Consider the following 18,954-nt stretch of genomic DNA (forward strand, 5'->3'; position numbering starts at 1 on the left):
GATACTGCGAAATAAAAGTTCGTATTATGGTGGCTTTATAGTTTGTATGTATTCATAATTCTGAGTACTGCTGAAGAACGCATACTTGTCTGACGTTGCTGCTAATAGCTGAAAGGAAAATACTATAAAGATGCAGTAACTGAAAATACAGTAACAAATTATAGCTGGCTTTCAGTAAACTTTTTTATTTGTTTTTGTTTATACCAGGGAAAAACTGATAGAGGAACAGTTTTAATGAACTGAAAGAAATATTGACATTCTTAAAGGCAGAAGAAATCATTGGAAATATCCCTTTTTTAAACTAAAACTCATTAAATGTCATGTTATTTTTCTTTCTAATGGAGATTTCATCTTTTTGTGATAAAATATACGTATTTAATATGCTATGTCTTGCATGGTGCACATTCAGCATTCAGGGTCTGTATCAAACAATGTATGTTCATAGTTCTTTGTGACTTCTCTGTGGTGGAGGAGTTTTTCAAGCCTGTTGCATGACACTGGACCTCATAAATCAATAACATCTATTGCTATTTAGTTTAATGTCAGCACCATGTCCTTTTTGTTGTATATTTATGCTTTTGTTGCCAACAGGTTTTTTAGTTTAGGTAGTGTCCTACATAATTTTTGTTCTGGTACTAAAAATGGGCTGCTGGTGAACTGCAGTGGCTTCAAAAACAAGGATTTTTCCTGGTGTTCCTGTGGGATTGGTGTGGATGGTGTCATGGAATGCGCCCAAGTTTGAACAGCAGATCTTTGATGGACAGTGAGATTGAAGGAGCTCACGTTTGGAGGTTGTACCTTTCCTTGTTATGCTACTTGCTTTTGTACCACGTCCAGGAATCCGCAGGATTAGGTCAATGGGTTCCAGAGTCTGTTTTGAATATAATGCATTTTGAAGATGACACTCCTGAGTTTTTTTTCTGGAGTGTTTGTTCTCGTGACTGTTGTGCCAGGTACATTTCATCCAATTAGATTTTGCTACTTCCAGTGATGGGGAATGCTGCTTCTGAAATATTCCAGATCCTACTGTCATACAGTAGCACTTGTGCATGGCAGCAGGTTTTGATGGCACTGGGTATTTGGCCTACACCTTTGATGGCAGTTCAGAGATACTTGTGAAGGCAGTGGGGGATGACATCAGAGTGCAGCAAATTCACAGTACAGCCTGCTCAGAAACCTGAATATATGGTTTAGCTTAATCCCAAGGGAACTGTTTCATAATTCATCCCCCCAAAAACCCAACCCCAAAATATGTAAATTAATTCAGTTTAATCTTTGTAAGTGGTGGAGACAGGGAACTGGAATAGAACAGATAGTGCATAACAAGATGGTATCACAAAACTCTCAGGATAATCATCAGTTACTGTAAGATGCAGGGACCTGCATCGAAGCAGGGATATTTACTTGGTAACTGCTGCATCTGTTTGAACATACCAAGAATGGCAGAGAAAATGTGGGTGTAGGAAGTGGAAAGTCTTGACTAATGTTGGGAGTGTGTCATGGAACAGCACGGCTCTCCCAGATCCCGGTGCATCAGTGCTCTTCCTGGCCAGCTCTGTTCTTCAGGTATGCTGATATGCCAGATTTTAATAAACCGGATCAAATGCCAGGGGTAGAGGTAACCAGAGAATGAAATAAATAGCTGAGACATGATCTGTCGAGCTGGTAGGACTCAGACTTTTAACTGATGTGTTGGAGACAGAGCAGAGATGAGATTTTATTTCCAGCCTCCTGTGCCACATCGATTGTTGTTTAATTTTTGAAATGTTCTCTGCAAGATGTGTTTTGCTTTTGGGGACTGAGGATGCAACGCGTGTGAAGCTCTCGGAGGGAGGCTGGGGTTTGCTTTTGAACGAGGAGGAAATGGGTGATTGGAGCAATGGTGTTCTTGGATTGCATCACATTGGGGAACGACCCTTGCTCTGTTTGAGCTCCCCGGACACACTGCAGGCTTCCCATGCATTGCCACCTTCCTGAGACAGAGGGGGATCCCTTGCAAATCGAAATACTTGTCTGTATGTACACATATAGTAGAAATATTTCCTGTCACTTCAGGGAATTTCTTATCTTGTACCGTGGAGCATTCCACAGGTGTCCGGTCAGAACACGCTCCCAGGCAGATCTAAGCATCCAGGAAAAATACCAAACTGGGCTGGTTTTGGAGTTTTGAAATGCATTTGATATTCAAAGAATTCAGAATAATTTCTGTGAATGTTGCTGTTTAAATCGGGAGACTAGCTTGGAAAATGCGTGGGTAACCAGCACACAGGGGTACCTGCTTTGAATTGAGCTCATGTTTACTGATATTTTGAAATCTGTTTAGTGTTTGACAGAGAAAAAAAAGTCTGTCTCTAACCACAACTAGAATATGTTTTTAATCTGCTTAGCATAACAGACTGAAACGTCTTCGATGTATGTATGTTTTTGACAGTTTTATCTTTTTTTTTAATATTGCTTGGTTTATGTTTACATATTTGAATAAATTTTTACCTGGGGGACAAAAACCAGGGATTTATTTTGTATGAGACCTTACCTTCTTTTTTGCTATTTCAGTTGCACACTCACTAACCTGTTTATTTGCCCCTGGTTTCTTTCACATGGTAAACGTGAACTTCTAGCAGTAAGTGCTGAAGAATTTCTCGTGTTCCTGTAATTCACTCAAAATTCACAGCTGTTGGTAGCAAAGATACAGCTTTGTGAATGCCTTGCCCCGTTAAAGGTGCTCCCAAGGCTTGCAGGAAGCCTGAAGGTTTTGTGGGTGTGTTTTTTAACACACCTCTAAGACTGACCGAAGTGCAGCTGTGCCCTCAGCACCTGTTGTAAATAAAAGTCGTCCTGACTACCATGAAGATGCGAAGAAGGGTTTGAGGAAATGGCCCCAACCTGTAGCTGGGGGTGAACACTTAGTGCCAAGTGGTGGGTGCTCAGCAGGGCTCTTTCTTTCACACCCTTCAGAGGCTGTGCATCTTTTCCCCCAGGGCTTGAAATGCTGAGAGTTGTAGTTACTTTCTTCCTGGGCGTTTGTGTTGGTTTTTCTCAAGTCTGATCGTTGCTTTCTGCAGCTGGATTAGCAGGTAGATCTTCAAGGCAAGAGCTTCTTGCTGCCTCCTCATCTGTATCTGCGATGGTGCTCTGTGATCAGAAATAGCATTTCAGGGTAAGTGGAATGGCAGGTTCTTGGAGAAGGCTTGTTTGTGCATAGAGCCTTTTTTAAGGATCTTCTTGGCTACATTTATATGAAAGTAAGGCATAGCTAGTAATAATTGTTGCTAATAATAGTTGCTAAAGGACTTTGAACAACAGATAGGTGTGCTAATTTTAAAAGAAGGCTTAAAACAATTAGATAGTAAGGGGGTATCTTTTAAGATCTCATGCAAGTAAAATGAAGAAACCATGCCTAGGGCATCAAGAGCAATCACCTAAAGTAAAAAAGTAGAGCCATTGGCAAACACCAAAAACAATCAGGTAACCCTTTGCACAAGGAGGAGTATTAAAAAATGAAGTAAAAAATTCCTAGGTGACTGTTGAACATTAAAAGCTGCACATAAGGTAATCCTTCACAGTAGTGTTGTCAGGGTTGCTTAATGGCAGAGCTGACTCCAAGAGGTAAAAGATGGGAAATACAATAGGAAATAGTCAAAACTGATTTTTTTCTTTTTCCAGTAAGAGAAGAAACCTTTTAGGATTTTTTGTAGGAAAAGTTTCTAAGAAGAAAAAGATTGGGAGATCTTTAAGGATGAACAGAAGTTTGAACTTTAGAAGAGTGGAAGATAGTAAAAAATTACACAGTCAACTGTGCTTAACATACTGCAAAAAGCATTTTTAAACTGGGTCAGTAGAATGAGATGCAGGAAGAGAGAGAATTATTTTAAGCAGTGTTTTGATGGATGGAAACAGAAGTAAAAAAAAAAAAGAAGGTTCTGGAATAGGCAAGCAACTCTTGATACTGGTTTTGGGAGTGGATGAAAAAGGAAGGATGATTTTTCAATGATAGATGGAAAGCAGGTAACATCTTAATTTAGGTATGGTTTCCAAATCTTAAAAGAGAAGCGTTGCTCTTCACAGAAGAGAACTAGAGTGAGTTTAGTCTGGGGAAAAATGTTTTAGAATGAAGAGTGAAAGAAGAGGTAAATACTATTTATAACTCAGAGTTTCATTTGGCTGGTGCAGTATTCAAAGCCTTTGGGCACAGCAGTTTGGGAACAAAATTTATTATTTAATGCAATATTCATATTAACAACTAATGACTTTACAAGACAGAAGACCGAGGAGTTTTTCTTACTTTGGAAACAGCTGTTACTGGGTATTTGAAAAGGCACTGTTTTAATGATCAGCTCTTTGATCTCTGTTATCTGCCTAATTATTCTTGTTGCCCCTCTCTGATCAGAGGCTGCAGCTATTTAACTACATTAATCAGTATTATTGATAACAATCCTGAGGAAGGCAACTTATAAATCATCATGCATTATTCAGAGTTTGCATACTGAATTGCTTCATTTTAGAAGCACCATCTAGTGGTTTGAACACAAGTGTGGGAACTAATAATTCTTTGCTAATATATTGTAGCACTACAGCTAAATGAAGCCAATTACCTGCAGTCATGTTGTTCATTAGCCTTGGTTTTACCTGTATCTGAAGAGGGAAGTAGGCAACTGTTGAAGTTTTATATTAAGAAAATTCCTGGTCTTGGTTTTAGTTACTCTGATGTGCAATACATACACACCTTGCAAAATGGTTTTTCATGTGATTGTTGTGAGCAGAGTCATTGTATATCAGAACAAAGGTCTGTCGAGCCTGGTGTGATATCTGGTGGTTATCTCTTTCTTTCTCCTGTAACAGATTTCTAGGGAAAAAAGATGAGATTAATAGAAACTGGTATTTCCCCTGGGCTTTTTTTAAAAACTTAGGGTAGTCTGTAACATAGAAGTTGGCTCAGCTACAGATTGTGCCCTTATAATTAAAAAGCTCATGAGGATTTTTCCTTAAAATTAATAATAATTTTTCAATTCTTTTATACTGCTGGCTTCTCAGTGCTTAAAGCTGAGTTTGATCCCAGCGAGGTAGGTGTTTTCTTTAGAAACCTTTCTTTAGAAACTTTTTCGAACAGCCAGTGGTGTGACCTGTTGTGTCCCTTGTCCTGCAGACTCTCTTCTGGTGTTTTCTCTTGGATACTTGATTTGGATGTTTAGATTCTATTCCTCTTCTCCCACAATGTGGTGGTACTTAGCAGAATGTAGAAAACATTGCTTCTTAAAGATTGCAGTGTACTCCTCCTAGGTTATTTTAGAGGAATGACAACAAAAAAACCCCACCAACAATATTCCCAGCATTGGACCATGGAAGAATATCTTCTTACTGAACTAACTGAAAAACAAACTGCAAATGCTGTTGATGTGCCTCATTTAACTGCTTTAATAGTTATGATGATCTACTTTCCTGGCAGTTGGGCTAGCAACATTGATTTAAATTAATTCAGCCAACCTATTTTTAAATAATGGTGTTAAAAATAAATAATTGAAGGCTGTGTGTGTTTCTTTGGCTCATTTTTGAAGGCTGACCCACCTTCCTGGCACATGTGAAAGAGCAAGTTCCTCCAGCTTGGTCGTTTTACTGGAGAATGCTGCTAAATTGGAGTCTCTTATGTGTTCTCAGCTGAGTCTTTGTTTTTGTCTTGGAAGTACACGATATTCCAATCATTTATTGTATGTAAAATGACAAGCTGGGGAGTGTTGTTGTCATGGCCATGTGCCCCCTGCTTGCATTGGGGTGAGTTGCTGCACTCCATGCCAGCTGAGGCTGTTGAATCCTGTAAATTGGAGCTCTCCCTAAGTCAGCTACAGCAGAGCACTCAGCCTGTATCTGGTGCACAGCTCAGTGTAATAGTATAAGGTTTTCCTTTGAGGCAGTGTCAGCTGCCTGCTGTTTGAAAGCAGGTGAGTGACAAAGGCTGGGCTGTGTTTTTTAGAAGTCTAGATTTAGGATGTAGGAAAGAATGAGGGTTTTTGGAAGGCAGAATGTTTGGACAACTTAAAGATGCAGCATTCCCTTCTCAGTATACCTTGCTGCTGTAACTGGAAGGTCTTGCTCTTATTTATTCATTTTGGTTATGTGGGTCAGACTTATTACATCCTGTCTGTGTATTTCTGTCCTACCCTGCAGGCTGTATGAGTTTCCTTCTTGTCTCCCTACTAGTCAGTGATTCTCCTGTGTTACTTCCTCAAGCCTCTAGCCTGGCAATTCCTCTTGATCCTTCTGATCCCATTGATGCTGGTTCTTGCTCCAATTCATAGAATCGATTGGGTTGGAAAAGACCTCCGAGATCTTCAAGTCCAACCCTCGGTCCAACTCCAGTCCCTTTACCAGATCATGGCACTCAGTGCCACATCCAGTCTCAGTTTAAAAACCTCCAGGGATGGTGAATCCACCCCCTCTCTGGGCAGGCCATTCCAATGCCTGATTACTCTCTCTGTAAAGAATTTTTTTCTGATCTACAACTGAAATTTCCCCTAGCAGAGCTTAAGCCTTTGCCCCCTTTCCTATCGCTGAGTGCCTCTACATTCACTACGCTCCTCTCCCTGTACTGTTACCACTTTTGATCATGTTTAAGGGTAAAATGCCCTGAAAAGCTGGTTGACAGGAACTGGATTCTGAAAGGCACCAGGATTGTGCAGTGAGGCTGGGGAAGTGTGTAACAAACACTCTGCAGCAAGGAGAGCTGACCTCTGAGCACATCATGTAGGGACTGGCTCTGCTCTGCTCTGTCCTGGTGGGCCATGAGCTTGTTCTCCTTCTCTCACAGGGTCTTTGCTCACACTTGGGAGCCACTCAGAATGAATAATGTAAGAGAGGGCATCATGTCAGTTCCAGGTACACCTCGCTGGATGACTGAATGAAAGGAAAGCAAATGGGTAAAAGGACACTGGGGAAGACAGGTGAAGAAGATGGGGTTGAGGAAAATACTTGGTATAGAAATGTAAGAAACATAGTTTGAGGGAGGAAAAAGGGAGGATGACTCTCCTACTCTTTCGAAATGCCTGCTCTTTATTTTGAAATGGAACACAGGTTGATTTAAATCGGAGTGGTGTTTATGCTGGAATGTGTTAATTCCTGCCATCGACTGGCACTTTGATCTCTGGGAATTATAGGTGGTTGAAGCTAAACTAACCGGATGCTCAGGATGTGCTGCATTTCTGCTTTGCATTCTTCTAATTCTCACCTTCCTTTGTAAAACTTTTAATGTAGGAAACATTTCCTGGCATTCTGAAGGTCATCAGATGCTCAAAACCCCAGTTTATTCACATTATTGTTTCTTACCATGAAAGGAGCTGACCGTGAAAGGAGTTTTGTGTGTTATGCCTATAGGTTGCTTCTGGATGTTTGTCGTCTAATAAACTTCTTTAGGAATTGTCTGAGCTCTCATATTAATGTCTCTTTCTCTAATTCTGCTTTTGTAAGCACCAATCTACAGGCAGAAATTTCTCCTTGCTGTCTTGATCCAGTTTGTGTGCTCTTACCATGCAAATGAGGACACATCAGCATTCTTCTTATAAACCCCTCCAAACTGTCTCAAAGCACTGTCTGCTCTCCCTTTATTATCAAGATTTATTTATATACATGAGGACCTGCATTGCTAAACGTTTAACTTTTTTTTTAAGTATTTTTTGCAAAGCTGGACCAGTGTACCTGATCTAGTCAATGACCTTACAAAAGTACCTTGATGCAATAGAAATCCTGTCTTTTATAGTGCAACATGGATGGAAACCCTTGTAGAATAAGGAAGAGTTAGCATGATATAAGGAGTAGGCAAAAATGTAAAGGGCCTTCAAATCTCGTCTGGAACCCATGATTCATTTTTCTTTGTATTTTAAGGAATCTTGCAGGTCCTCACTGAGGTGGAACAGATGAGGTGGGAATTGTAACCAGGCTTTTCTGTGTCCCTCGGTGACGAGTGGTGTGTGTTCATCCTGGAACACGATGGGTGGTGGTTACATGAGTGTAGGTCCCATAAGGACATGTGGTGCCATGGGTGAAACACACTGTTCTTACAAGTGTACACGCAGGCCCTGTTGTGTGGCTGTAAAAACAGTAGTTTTGCACTGATTTTTCTGTTTCCATTTCATACAGATATTCCTGGTGGTGAGTTTGGCCAGATCTGGAGGTTTGGTTTGAAGACTGTAGGTAGCAGTGGGTTCTTTGGAGGAACAATCTTCCTGTGCACAGTGCAGTTATCTGAGGGGATTTTGTGTAAAGCTGGGCATAAGAAAGTTATGTCATGATCAGCAGCAAATAATTGGAAATTAGGCGGGTTGGTTGATGTGCCTTATGTGAAAAAGGGCATATTGTGTACTGATAGGTTGTCACTGTGTAATTGTTAATTTGGCTAATGTTTTCATTATATTGAAATGATTGTGGAGCATTTTCTTGAGAGTTGATCTGTTCTTGTTGGAGAATCTGGTTTCAGGTATTGTGGTAGTATTTTGGCGTTATTTTATGAAAGGGCATTTTTTGTTTTGTTGGATTTTTGATAATTTCTTTGCTAATGGTTTTGTTCAAGCAGTTGACTGAGTGTATTTGAGGAAGAAATATCCGGAGCAGATACTCTCATTTTCAAGACTAGTTTTTAATTTCGTGGTTGGGTTTTTTAATTTCTTTTTTTTATTTCTTTTTCTTACACTATATCATATCTCTGTGTCCAAAAGTTTTGTTCACTGCTTGCAGTGCCTTCTGTTTCCCTAAACATTACTTCCACTAGATTTGGTTGGGTTTTGTACATAATTGCAGACTTGCTACAATTTTTTTTCCCTCTGGATTTCAGTCAAGGTACTTGACAAATACTAGACCTGATAGTAGTGTTGACAGTAGAACGACAGGGACTGAAGTAGAAAGGCAATAGGGTTTTTTTTCTCCTCACTTCTCTCACTAGAAGAGACAAATAAGCATTTATCTTTGTTTTAGAACCTGTGTTCCGTTGACACTTTAATTTTTTTATCTAGCTTTTTTTAGAGTTGTATTTTCTCAATCACACCATTTTCTTTGACAATTAGTTTCTTTAGGGAAGCCTTAGCCTTAGGTTGTAACTGTTTTTCAGTTCATTTCCTCTTATTGCACTTTCAGAGTAACTATTTGGCATTTTTGTAGTGACCAGTTCTGTGTATAGTTATTAACAAGAAATAAGTAAGTTAATTTTAAAATAACTCTTACATCTGAACTTTAAAGTATTTTTAGATTTAGAACTGGGATGCAACTTTTTCAAAAATGAACACGTCTTTTAAAAGTCATGACATGCTTTTCAGTATCAAAAAAATGAAACAATGTTGTGTATTGGGATTGTTCTGGTAATTTCTTGGTGTAATATTTGTGTATATGTTATCTACTGTTCTGATGTTAACAAATCAGTGTTGGTGAATTGACAGTGCCTGGTTGGTTGTTGCCTGCATGAGAACAAGAGGTTGTCCACTCTTTCGTTACATCTGACTTGATCAGTGCATAATAAGATTTTTGATTATTTTAGAAAAAAATGTGTCTGATATAAATTCATACTATTTGCGAAATTGGAAACTGTGTAAGACTGTCATAAAGTGATGAGTGATCCTGAAGAGTTAATAGGTGACAACCCATCTCCTGGAAATGATAGTTTTACTTTAAGAAAACTAAGCACAATTTTTGCTTAAGCCTAAAGTCATTTATTATCAGTCAGGTCAAGCAATGAAATGTTGTCAGGTTGGTTCCAGGTCTTTTTATAGTTATTTCTCTCTCTCTATATATATGTGTGTGTGTGTGTGTGTGTGTGTGCGCCTGCATGTTGTGTGTGATCCAAAACCTGTGTTTCATCTGTGCATCTTTTGAGTACAAAGAATCATTCTTCCTATCTTTGAACTGGGGACTGAGGCATGAAGGTGAAATGACATTATTTGGTGCACTTAGATGTAAACCAATAGCCAAACTAATCAGAAGAGCTCAATTAGGGGGTTTCTCAACCATTTTATTCATCATTTGCCACTTCTTTCTATTGACTACTTTATATGAGATTATTTTTCCTTTTAGATTACCCTGCAAAAACATTTTTCAGCTGAAGCAATGGACCAGATTGTATGTACTTTGCTATTCAAAGATTGGAGTGCAACTTACTGTTGCCATATGTTTAGATTCAGTGTCCAACTCTTGCTTACAAATGAGAACATATGGGAGATAGGTAATGGTGATTTTCAACTGTTAATTAGTCATGTTTAAACCAATGCCTCACTAACCATCCCTCCAGTCAGTTCTGTGCTCATCTTCCTCTCGTGGTAAAATCACTGGTTTATGTTGACTTGCAGGGCTTCTGAAGGGAAAAAAAGTTTCCTTCCACTGAAATGCTTCTGTAAGTTGGAGGAAGAGAGTGTTTGCCAAGTTAATGGATGTCCCTGAGTCCTCAATGCAAAGTACAAAAAACCTGTTTCACCGAGGGGGGTATTTTCCTTACAGGTGTTACATCTTGTTTGGTTTGTGTGAAATCAAGTTGCTGAAGTGCCAAGTGCTGCATAGAAAAACAGGAATTAGAAATGCCTCTGAAATGCTGGCACTTGTGAGCTATATGGGTTTTACAGTCCTAGGTAAAAATATTAGTAATGACTAATTTTAACCTTTGAACCTGTTAATTGCAAGCTCTTGATAGCATGTGGGTTTTAGTTGCCCTGTATCACAACCTGGTTACTTAAATCTGCTGCTACATACTGTTTTGGACTCGCTTCTTCTACTGCTTGTTAAACAACTTTTCTATTGTAATGAACTAAACCTTCAGAAAAGTAAGATATGGTCAAATGTATTGGTGCAGTAGTGATCCCTTCAGAGCAAAGGGACTTGTCTCCAGTTTTCAGGATACCTGACTCCTATCAAGAATCTTTGTGCACTCCCTTTGTGAATTTTAGGGGCAACACAAACTCCTTTGGAGGCAGTATGGTCTTCATATTTCTTGTACCAACTCTGGAGTTGCATCTTCAGTGCCTTTAGTGCTTGTGCCTTATGTTCTATTCATAATATAAATACTGGTAAAATGACACCCTAACCCAAACTGCACCTATTCTATTGCTCTTCCTTTTGTTTGAAAGGTGGTAATTTCTGTAATGCAGAGGCCAGTCTGAAACCCAGGTGAAGTTATGTGGGACTAAGAGCTCAACTTCTGATTCAGTTTTTTAGCATAAAAGAGGCTCACTCAAAGTTATTTTTAGGTGACATTAAGGTTCAGACTGTGTATGAAATGTTAATGCAAGTAATCTCGCAGTGGCAGAGGCACAGATAGCACGTGCTGGAAGCAGGGCTCTGCAGAAGCAATGAGGCAAGACAGGGAGCTTTGTAAAGGGCAGGGGTTTCATTCTTGAACTACGTGCTGCTTTGAGTTAGCTGTTCTTACCTAAAAGAACTGTGAAGGTATTTGGTTAATGCTCTGTTTTGTGTTTGCCATATCTGTTCTCTGTTTCAAGGTCCATGTATGAATTGTCAAACTTAGAAGTTGCTAACTGGAGCTTGGAGCCAGTAGAGGGAAAGATCAGCTAAATTTACTATTTCAACATTAACAAAATTTAATTTAAAATGCTTTAAAAGCATATTCTTTATTTAATTTTCATCAGCTGGCTTGGAATTATTATATTAAATGACAGTATTGTTAGATACTGTGATATTTTTCACTGTGTGCTTGTTGGAATGAGATTTAAAAAACTCTACGAAAGAGAAGAATACAAATCCTTCTTAAATTTAATTTTAGCCAGAAGAAAGAGGGGCTTTTTGTTCTGTTTTGCTTTTTTTTAAGCTGTTCTGCACTTTGCCTACTTTGAAAGCTAGCAAATAAAACTTCTGCACAGTTAAACAGAAAACTAAGATGTGGGGTACACAAGTAGAGGTGCTCTTACTTTCTAGATTCCTACCCACACGTCTCGAGTAAAGCACCAGCTGCACAAGTGGCTGTGCTGTGCACTGAGTGTCACCGCACCACTTCATAGAGGTGTTGAGTGGTTACAGAAGGAGCTGAGAGCTCTGCTGGTTTTGAGGAGCTACTCTTAAAGCAGCAGAAGCTGCTTCCAGGGAGGTTATTTGCTTGAGCATCTTGAAAGCAATAGGGATGATACTGCATGATGTGTTTCTGTATCTATGTGCCTCCTTTCCCCACTCCCAAGACCATTAGATCCATGTGGAGCAATTTGGTATTTCATATCTTATGTGCAGAAAAAAGGCAACATTATGGAGAAATGCTGCCTTCCTGATGTTATTCTCACTGGTAACGCCTTCCGTTGGAGGAGAGAAAAGAGTTGGTTTTTTCTTTTCTGTGATTCATATCACTTTTCTCTCAGGATAAAACAAAATGTTAGAGGAAGTCTATTCTTAACCTGCCTTCAAAATTATTTCCAAATTCTAATTACTTCTGAAAAATCAATGAGGGATTTGCTGAGGAACGTGGAGATTGAATAGAAACTTTCTGTAAGCGGTGTTGGAGCACCCTCTGCAGCCTCATAATAATATTTAAATGAGCTTTGTACATTTTTGGTGCTACATTATTAGAATGAATATTCAAAAAGAAAAATTAAGTATATCCAGCTGCTCTTCAGACCCATCAAAGTACAATAGTAGATCTTCAGGGAAAATAATTACCATGTTGCAGACCTTTTGTGTCTGTTATCCTACTGAAAAGAAAACTCTCAGCAGTTGCTGTAGGTTCACCGAAGTTCAGACTAAAAAGTAAAGAATAGCATGTCCAGTGGGAATGGTGTGAGAATTAGTTCTGTGTGATAGGCAAGTTATAAAGCTATTTAACAAACTGGAGAGAAAAGCTTAAGAACTGCCAGTTTTTACTGCCTTGTGATCTCAAGTTTCCGGGATTTGGTAACCTACAAGGCATTTGAGGGCTCTGTGTTCAGCAGCAGGCTAATCACTGGTGTCATGCTGGGATATTGGCTCAGGTCAGGCTGGAAAAGCATGTGGCCAAATGTATTTACAATGCTGTGAGCTTTTTGCAAACTTTGGGATTTCTTTCTTCTACTTTGCTGTTGAACAGCCTGACCTTCCTTAAATGGTGAGCCACACCATGTTGCAGAATAGTGTGTTTGTAAGGCATGTAAGACTACACAGTTGAGCCAGGAACAACATGTGATTTGTTTTCTTAGGCAAGTGCTGTTCCTGATGTACAACAGTAATTTAATTTTTGTCTGTAATGTCTTAGGTCAATGACAGTGTGTATACGAGGATCATGTCAAGCTGTCTTTGGGTCCTGTCAGTATGTTTAAAGGATTCGTTCAGAACATTGTAGTGATAACTCATGACATCCAGTGAAGCACATGGGAGTTCTTTGCTATGTCTGTGTAGAATTGCCTGGCTTTGGGTGATAATAATACATCGTATCCTTTGATATATGATAGATGGGTTTGTAGTTATGCATAATCACAGAATTGTAGAGAGGGTGAGGTTGGAAGGAACCTGTTAAAATTGCCTAGTCTATCCCTCTCCATTTCTCAGGACCATGTCTAGTCAGGTTTTGAATGCCTTCAAGGACAGAGACTCCACAACCTCTGAGAGCAGCCTGTGCCAATGCTCAGTTGCCCTTAAAGTAAAATTGCTTTTCCTGATGTTCAGGTGGAATTTCCTGTATTTCAGTTTGTATCTGGTGCCTCTTTTTTTCTCACTGGGTATCACTGTGACAAGTCTAAGTCTTCTTTCCACCCTCCCATGAGTTATTTATATACATTGATCATATCCACTCCAAGCATTTCTCTTTTCCAGGCTGAACAGTTCCAGCTCTGTCTGTCCCAGGATGACAAATGTTCCAACACCTGAATTATAAGTGGCCTTTTGGACACTCTCCAGTGTGTTCATGCATTTCTTTTACTAGGAGGTGCAGGAGTGGCCCCAGCATTCCATATGTGTCCCTAGTCCTGACTGGAAAGGCAGCCTTACCTCCACTGACCTGCTGGCAGTGCTCTGCCTGCTGCAGCCCAGGATGCTCTTGGCCCTCTGGCGCAAGGGCCCATTGCTGACCCCTTCTTCAAATTAGATAAAAATGTTTTCACCTTCTCTTTGGACAATCTACCTGCCTTTGTAAGTAATTCCCTTCTGACTCCCAGTGACAATCTGCACCCATCTGACAGCACTGTGATTGTTTCTCACCCTCTGCCTCCTTCCCACTGCTTCCCCAGCTCTGGCTGTGGCATTTGTTGGAGCCTTTGCTGAGCTGACTCAGCCCAGAAGAACAGTTTGGAGGTTTGTAAGAAGAACTGAATTGACCTCTTTTCCACTCTTCCTTCTGCCCCTTGGTAAGCCTCATCCCCAGACTGCTGATTAAATCAGTTTGACAGTGAGAAGTCAGATGAGCTGTTCATCCAAGAACTGAGTGGTGGCCAGCCAGGTATGCAGGAATGGGGGCGGAGGATTGAAAGAATTGAAATTAGTCTTGGCAACAGGAACTCACTGAAGTTCATCAGTGAAATTGAATCCATTGTCATATTGGGCAAATGAAGAACATTTCCAAGCCAGGGGGTTCATGAACTTCTTACAAAGCACAATTCAAACCCCCACATTCTTCCATATTGAATGCGATTGCCTTTGGTCAAAGGCAGAAGTTCTCTCTGAGAGAGAACCTAAATACACAGGAACTAACTAAAACTATTGAACAAGGCAGTGAAATTAATATATTTCTTTTTATTTTTAAGAAATGACAGAGAATTAAAAAGCCAATTGCTTTCTGCAGATCCTTTATTGAGGAAGGACAGGTTTTGACAGTTAACTTTTCATGTTCAATGACTGATACTTGGTTATTGGACCATACACCTTGTGAAAGTGTTGATTCTGTTTTGTTCTAAGTCTTCTTGCCAGGTTTATGTGTGGGTGCATAGTGTGGGTGTTTTTTTTATGATGAGCATAAAGAATCATTGGGTTTGGTGGGGAAAATTCATTTGGGAAAATAGCTTTTTTTTTACAGAGAAGTTTTGACTCAGGATACTTTGAATATAGCTGCATTTGCTGATCTGGGTTTTGGTCTGCTTTGGCTTCTGAAATATTTATTTGAGGCATCCTAAAAGGTTTCCTTTTCATGAGAAGTTGGATAGGCTTTAGGCTATTTTTAGAAAAGTCTAAAGAAAATTTTCTCTGAAGAGCAAGTTGTGGCTTCCTTTCTGTAATGAAAGTAGCTGCAGTCCAGAATGGAGCTGTTTATTCCTGTGTATTATTGTAGTAGAGGTTTCAAGAAGGTACTAAGTCGATGAAGGAATGCAAGAATTGAGCCTTTTTGGAGGTAGTTCCTTCAGAGGTGTTGGCAGGTTAGGAGAGCCTGGGGCGGGGCTGCTGCCACCTCTGCCAGTCTGTTCCTGTCCCTGTGCTGCTGTCACAGAGCACACCTTGAGCAGCATTATTTTCTAAAACCATAAAGCTTTACAACAAAACTCTATTGACTGTTTCTATCCTCCATTAGCAAACTGTCTGAGAGTATTTGCATTTATGTAGGCTTCCCAAGAGCTGCAGAGAGGGAGGAATATTACCTCCTTTTTCTAAGGGAAGAGGCATTGCCAAGCTATTCAAGGACTAACTTTAGCCTGCTGAAGCTTGTCTGCTTCCCACATCAAGGAAGTGAAAGACACTTGTGCGGGAGACAGTCTGTAGCATCTGTAGCTAGTTCTTAGTGTGACTTGCCACCTAGAAGAGCTCTTTTATTCTTTCTGCTGTCTCCTAAGGAAGGCAAGTCACATTCCTGGAAGTTTAGCTTCTGTGCATATTCCTCATGGAATTCCTGAAGTGAGCTGCCTAGTCTGCTCTCAGCATTTGAAGTAGCATTATTTTCTCTGTAAGAGGTACTTCTGGGTTTTGCAGATACAATAGTTATTTCCTTTAAGATTTTAGAGACATCAGAGAATGGAAATGAATCATAGCAATCAGTTGTATGTTCCAAGAGTCCTCCAGTTTCTGACCTTTTCTAAAGTCGTGTTCTTCTGTAAGAACCCCCCCCACACGCACACAAATAAACCTGAAAGAAATTAGAGGACATTCACAATACTGATTATGTTGTTTTAGCCTGTTTTCTTTTTTGTCTTAGTCCTTTCCTCTCATGACAGCAGTATCAGGTACCTTGAATCTTTGTTTTAAAAGTATAATGGCTTCCAAGAATAAAAAGAGATGATTTGTCAGAAGAGCTTTTTAGTGAGAGAGCCACAGCTTGGTTTGAGTGCTTTCATACAACTTTTGTAAATGGAATCTTTGTTGGTGCCAGAATGCTGGTAGTGGTAGCAACTGTCTCAAGGGGAAATCCAGTTATTGTTTCGGAAAATTCACCCTTTGTATGGCTGATCTTTTTGTTTAGGGAGCAGAAAATACTGCATCTATTTTAAGGTAACATGATGGTTTAGTTGGATGGTTGAAAGCAAATAACTTTGCAGGATTAGAATGTTATTTTTTAATGTATTTTAAAATAGTAAATTATTATATTTTATTATTTTAGTAATACTTAGCTGCAAAATTAAATGCCAGATTATGTTCTATTAGTTGATACTATTTTGCTGTTAATTTTGCCATATCTGCAGAGAAAGTTTGAGACAGGATCTTTGTTTTCTGTCTTTATGCATTTTTTCCTCACCTGAAGTACAAAATCAGAGTGGCTGAGGTTGGAAGGGGTCTTTGGTCCAGCCCCATCTAGAGCCAGGTGACTGGAACTGTGTGCAGGTGGTTTTTTTAGCATCTCCAAGGAAAGAGACTTCTCCCCACCTCTGGGCAACCTGTGCCAGTACTCAGTTGCCCTCACAGTAGAAAAAGTGATTCCTGATTTTCACAGGGAGCCTCCCGTGTTTCAGCTTGTGCCCATTACCTCTGATCCTGACACTGGGAGCCTCTGGAAAAATCCTGGCTCTGTCACGTATTTGTAGACATTGATGAAACCCACTTGTTCTCATCTTCAGGCTGAACAGTCCCAGCTCTCTCAGCCTTTTCTCATAGGAGAGATGCTCTATCCCTTCGTCATCTTAAATGAAATAAAATTAAAAATGTTTGTGACAGATTCTTCTTAATGCCAGAACTGACCAAAATAGCTTTTTTGAGAAAGATAGTTGGGGTTGTCAGGCCCCATTTATCATGATCTCAATTGTCATCTCCCAGCAGAGGAAAAGGATTGCTGTAGTATGGCTTACATTAGAGCCTGAATATTGAGTTGCTGGGGGTTAAAGTAGTTACTGGGATTTTCTTGGGCATCTCCTGGGGTTTCTAACCCTCAGCATCTTGATTTCCTGTGTTGGTTTGGCTAAATGTATTAAGGGTCTGCCAGTCTATTGCACTGACGTTTTTGTTCATTGTCTGAGTAAATGGATGTCACATAAAAGGCACTTGTAGACATGGCCAGCTGAAGACTCCTGCACAATTTAGACCTTCTCCTAAAAGAAAAGGGACCTGAAAGTTTGTTGATTTCAGTATTTTACAGTACTTTGCATTCATGTATTTCATGTGTAAACCTTGAGGGTAAAAGAACCACCCTGGGGAATAATTCAGATTATGCAAAGTGCATCGATTAACCCTTGTAGCATCCCCACTGTCTCACTCTTCTGGACATCACCAGTGTTTGAACTTTAACTGATATTTTTAGCAGCTTTTTCTAAAGAGTTGGTGATCTCAAGCAAAAAGTGTTATGAGAATGGAACATTAAACTTGAGTTATAACTTGAAGTAACAATATGGTAAGGCAGAGCCCTTGGTTTGCCATATGAAAGATGCAGATGTTTGCCTCTTAGGTATGTGTTGCAGCCCTGATTCAGGTGGGTCTGAATGACCACCCCACAAGTTTCGGTTTCACCTTAAAAGGACATGTTTCCAGCCTCAACCAATTGGAGTCAGACCACCGCACCTGGGGCGGGGTCACTTGGGGTCACATATATACCTGTGTTTTTGAATAAACTTGGGATTTGCTTGAACATCACATTGGTGTGCGCAGTCTCTCTAGGTCCTGGTCTGCAACAATTGGTGGACCCCAGCGTGTCTCAGAACATGGAAGCCACCTGCAGACCTGCCTAGAACCTTAAGAAGTGGCCTCCGAGAGCTGCTGTGCCCCAGTTTTTTTGGGTGCTTTGTGGAGAAGCCTCCGAGAGCTTCTGTCTCCTGTAAACTTGGAAGTTTTTTGTAGTGGCCTTGAGAGCTGCTGGAAGAATGTGGACTGAAGGAACCACGACCTTCGAACCGGTGAGTTAAAGAAACATGGGAAATTCCAACTCAACTAAAACGAACTTATTGCTTGATAAATTTGAAAAACTAGCTCGTGTAACAAAAACAGACATTGAAAGACAAGCATTACAAAAAATTTTGGAATGGTGCTTCAGTCAAGGGCACTTAACAGATGCCAATTCCACGCTTTCCATAGAATTATGGGAAAAAATTGGGGCAGATTTGTGGAATTTAGCGCAAACTGCACCCAAAGAATTTTTGCCGCTCATTCCGTCATATGCAGCTGTAAGGAAAATGCTGTTAGAGGTAGAACGAGCCCGCAAAAACCTCGAGCTACCGGAGAGAAGGGAAAAAGCCTGCTTCTGCAGGGCGGTTTTTCCCCTGAGCACCCTTCTGCACCGCCGTGGGCACCGCCGCTCGTGGAAACGCCGCTGCAGTACCCCCGCCGTGATACCCACACGCGGCACCGCCTGTTCCCGCTCCGGAAAACTTGATGGAATCACAGCAACCTTGGAATCAAAGCTTTTCCACGCCGTCCGTCACCGCAAAAAGCCAAGCAGTCGTCTTTGCACCCCCTTACAACTACCAAGAAACGGCCTATGCACAGCAAATGAGACCACCGGCTGCTGCTGTAGAAGCGGCTGGACCTCAGCAGCAATCTTGGAACCCCACGAGACACACAGCAGAAAACACACAGCCATTCCAAACCGTGAGTGACTTTTATTTAAATCCTAACTCCGAGAAGGTGCGATGGGGGATGCCCTCAGCCGAGAGAGACATGTGGAGGGGGGGGACAAACCCC

At 40.4% G+C, this 18,954-nt stretch overlaps 1 protein-coding gene across 4 annotated transcripts in view; it reads left to right on the forward strand.

The window, feature by feature from the left end:
• ZFYVE28 (zinc finger FYVE-type containing 28) overlaps positions 1 to 18,954 on the forward strand; it is a 159,173-nt gene that overhangs the window by 1,073 nt on the left and 139,146 nt on the right. The window lies entirely within an intron of this gene.

The sequence above is a fragment of the Pithys albifrons genome, chromosome 5 (assembly GCF_047495875.1).
Source record: "Pithys albifrons albifrons isolate INPA30051 chromosome 5, PitAlb_v1, whole genome shotgun sequence".
Lineage (NCBI taxonomy): Eukaryota > Metazoa > Chordata > Aves > Passeriformes > Thamnophilidae > Pithys > Pithys albifrons.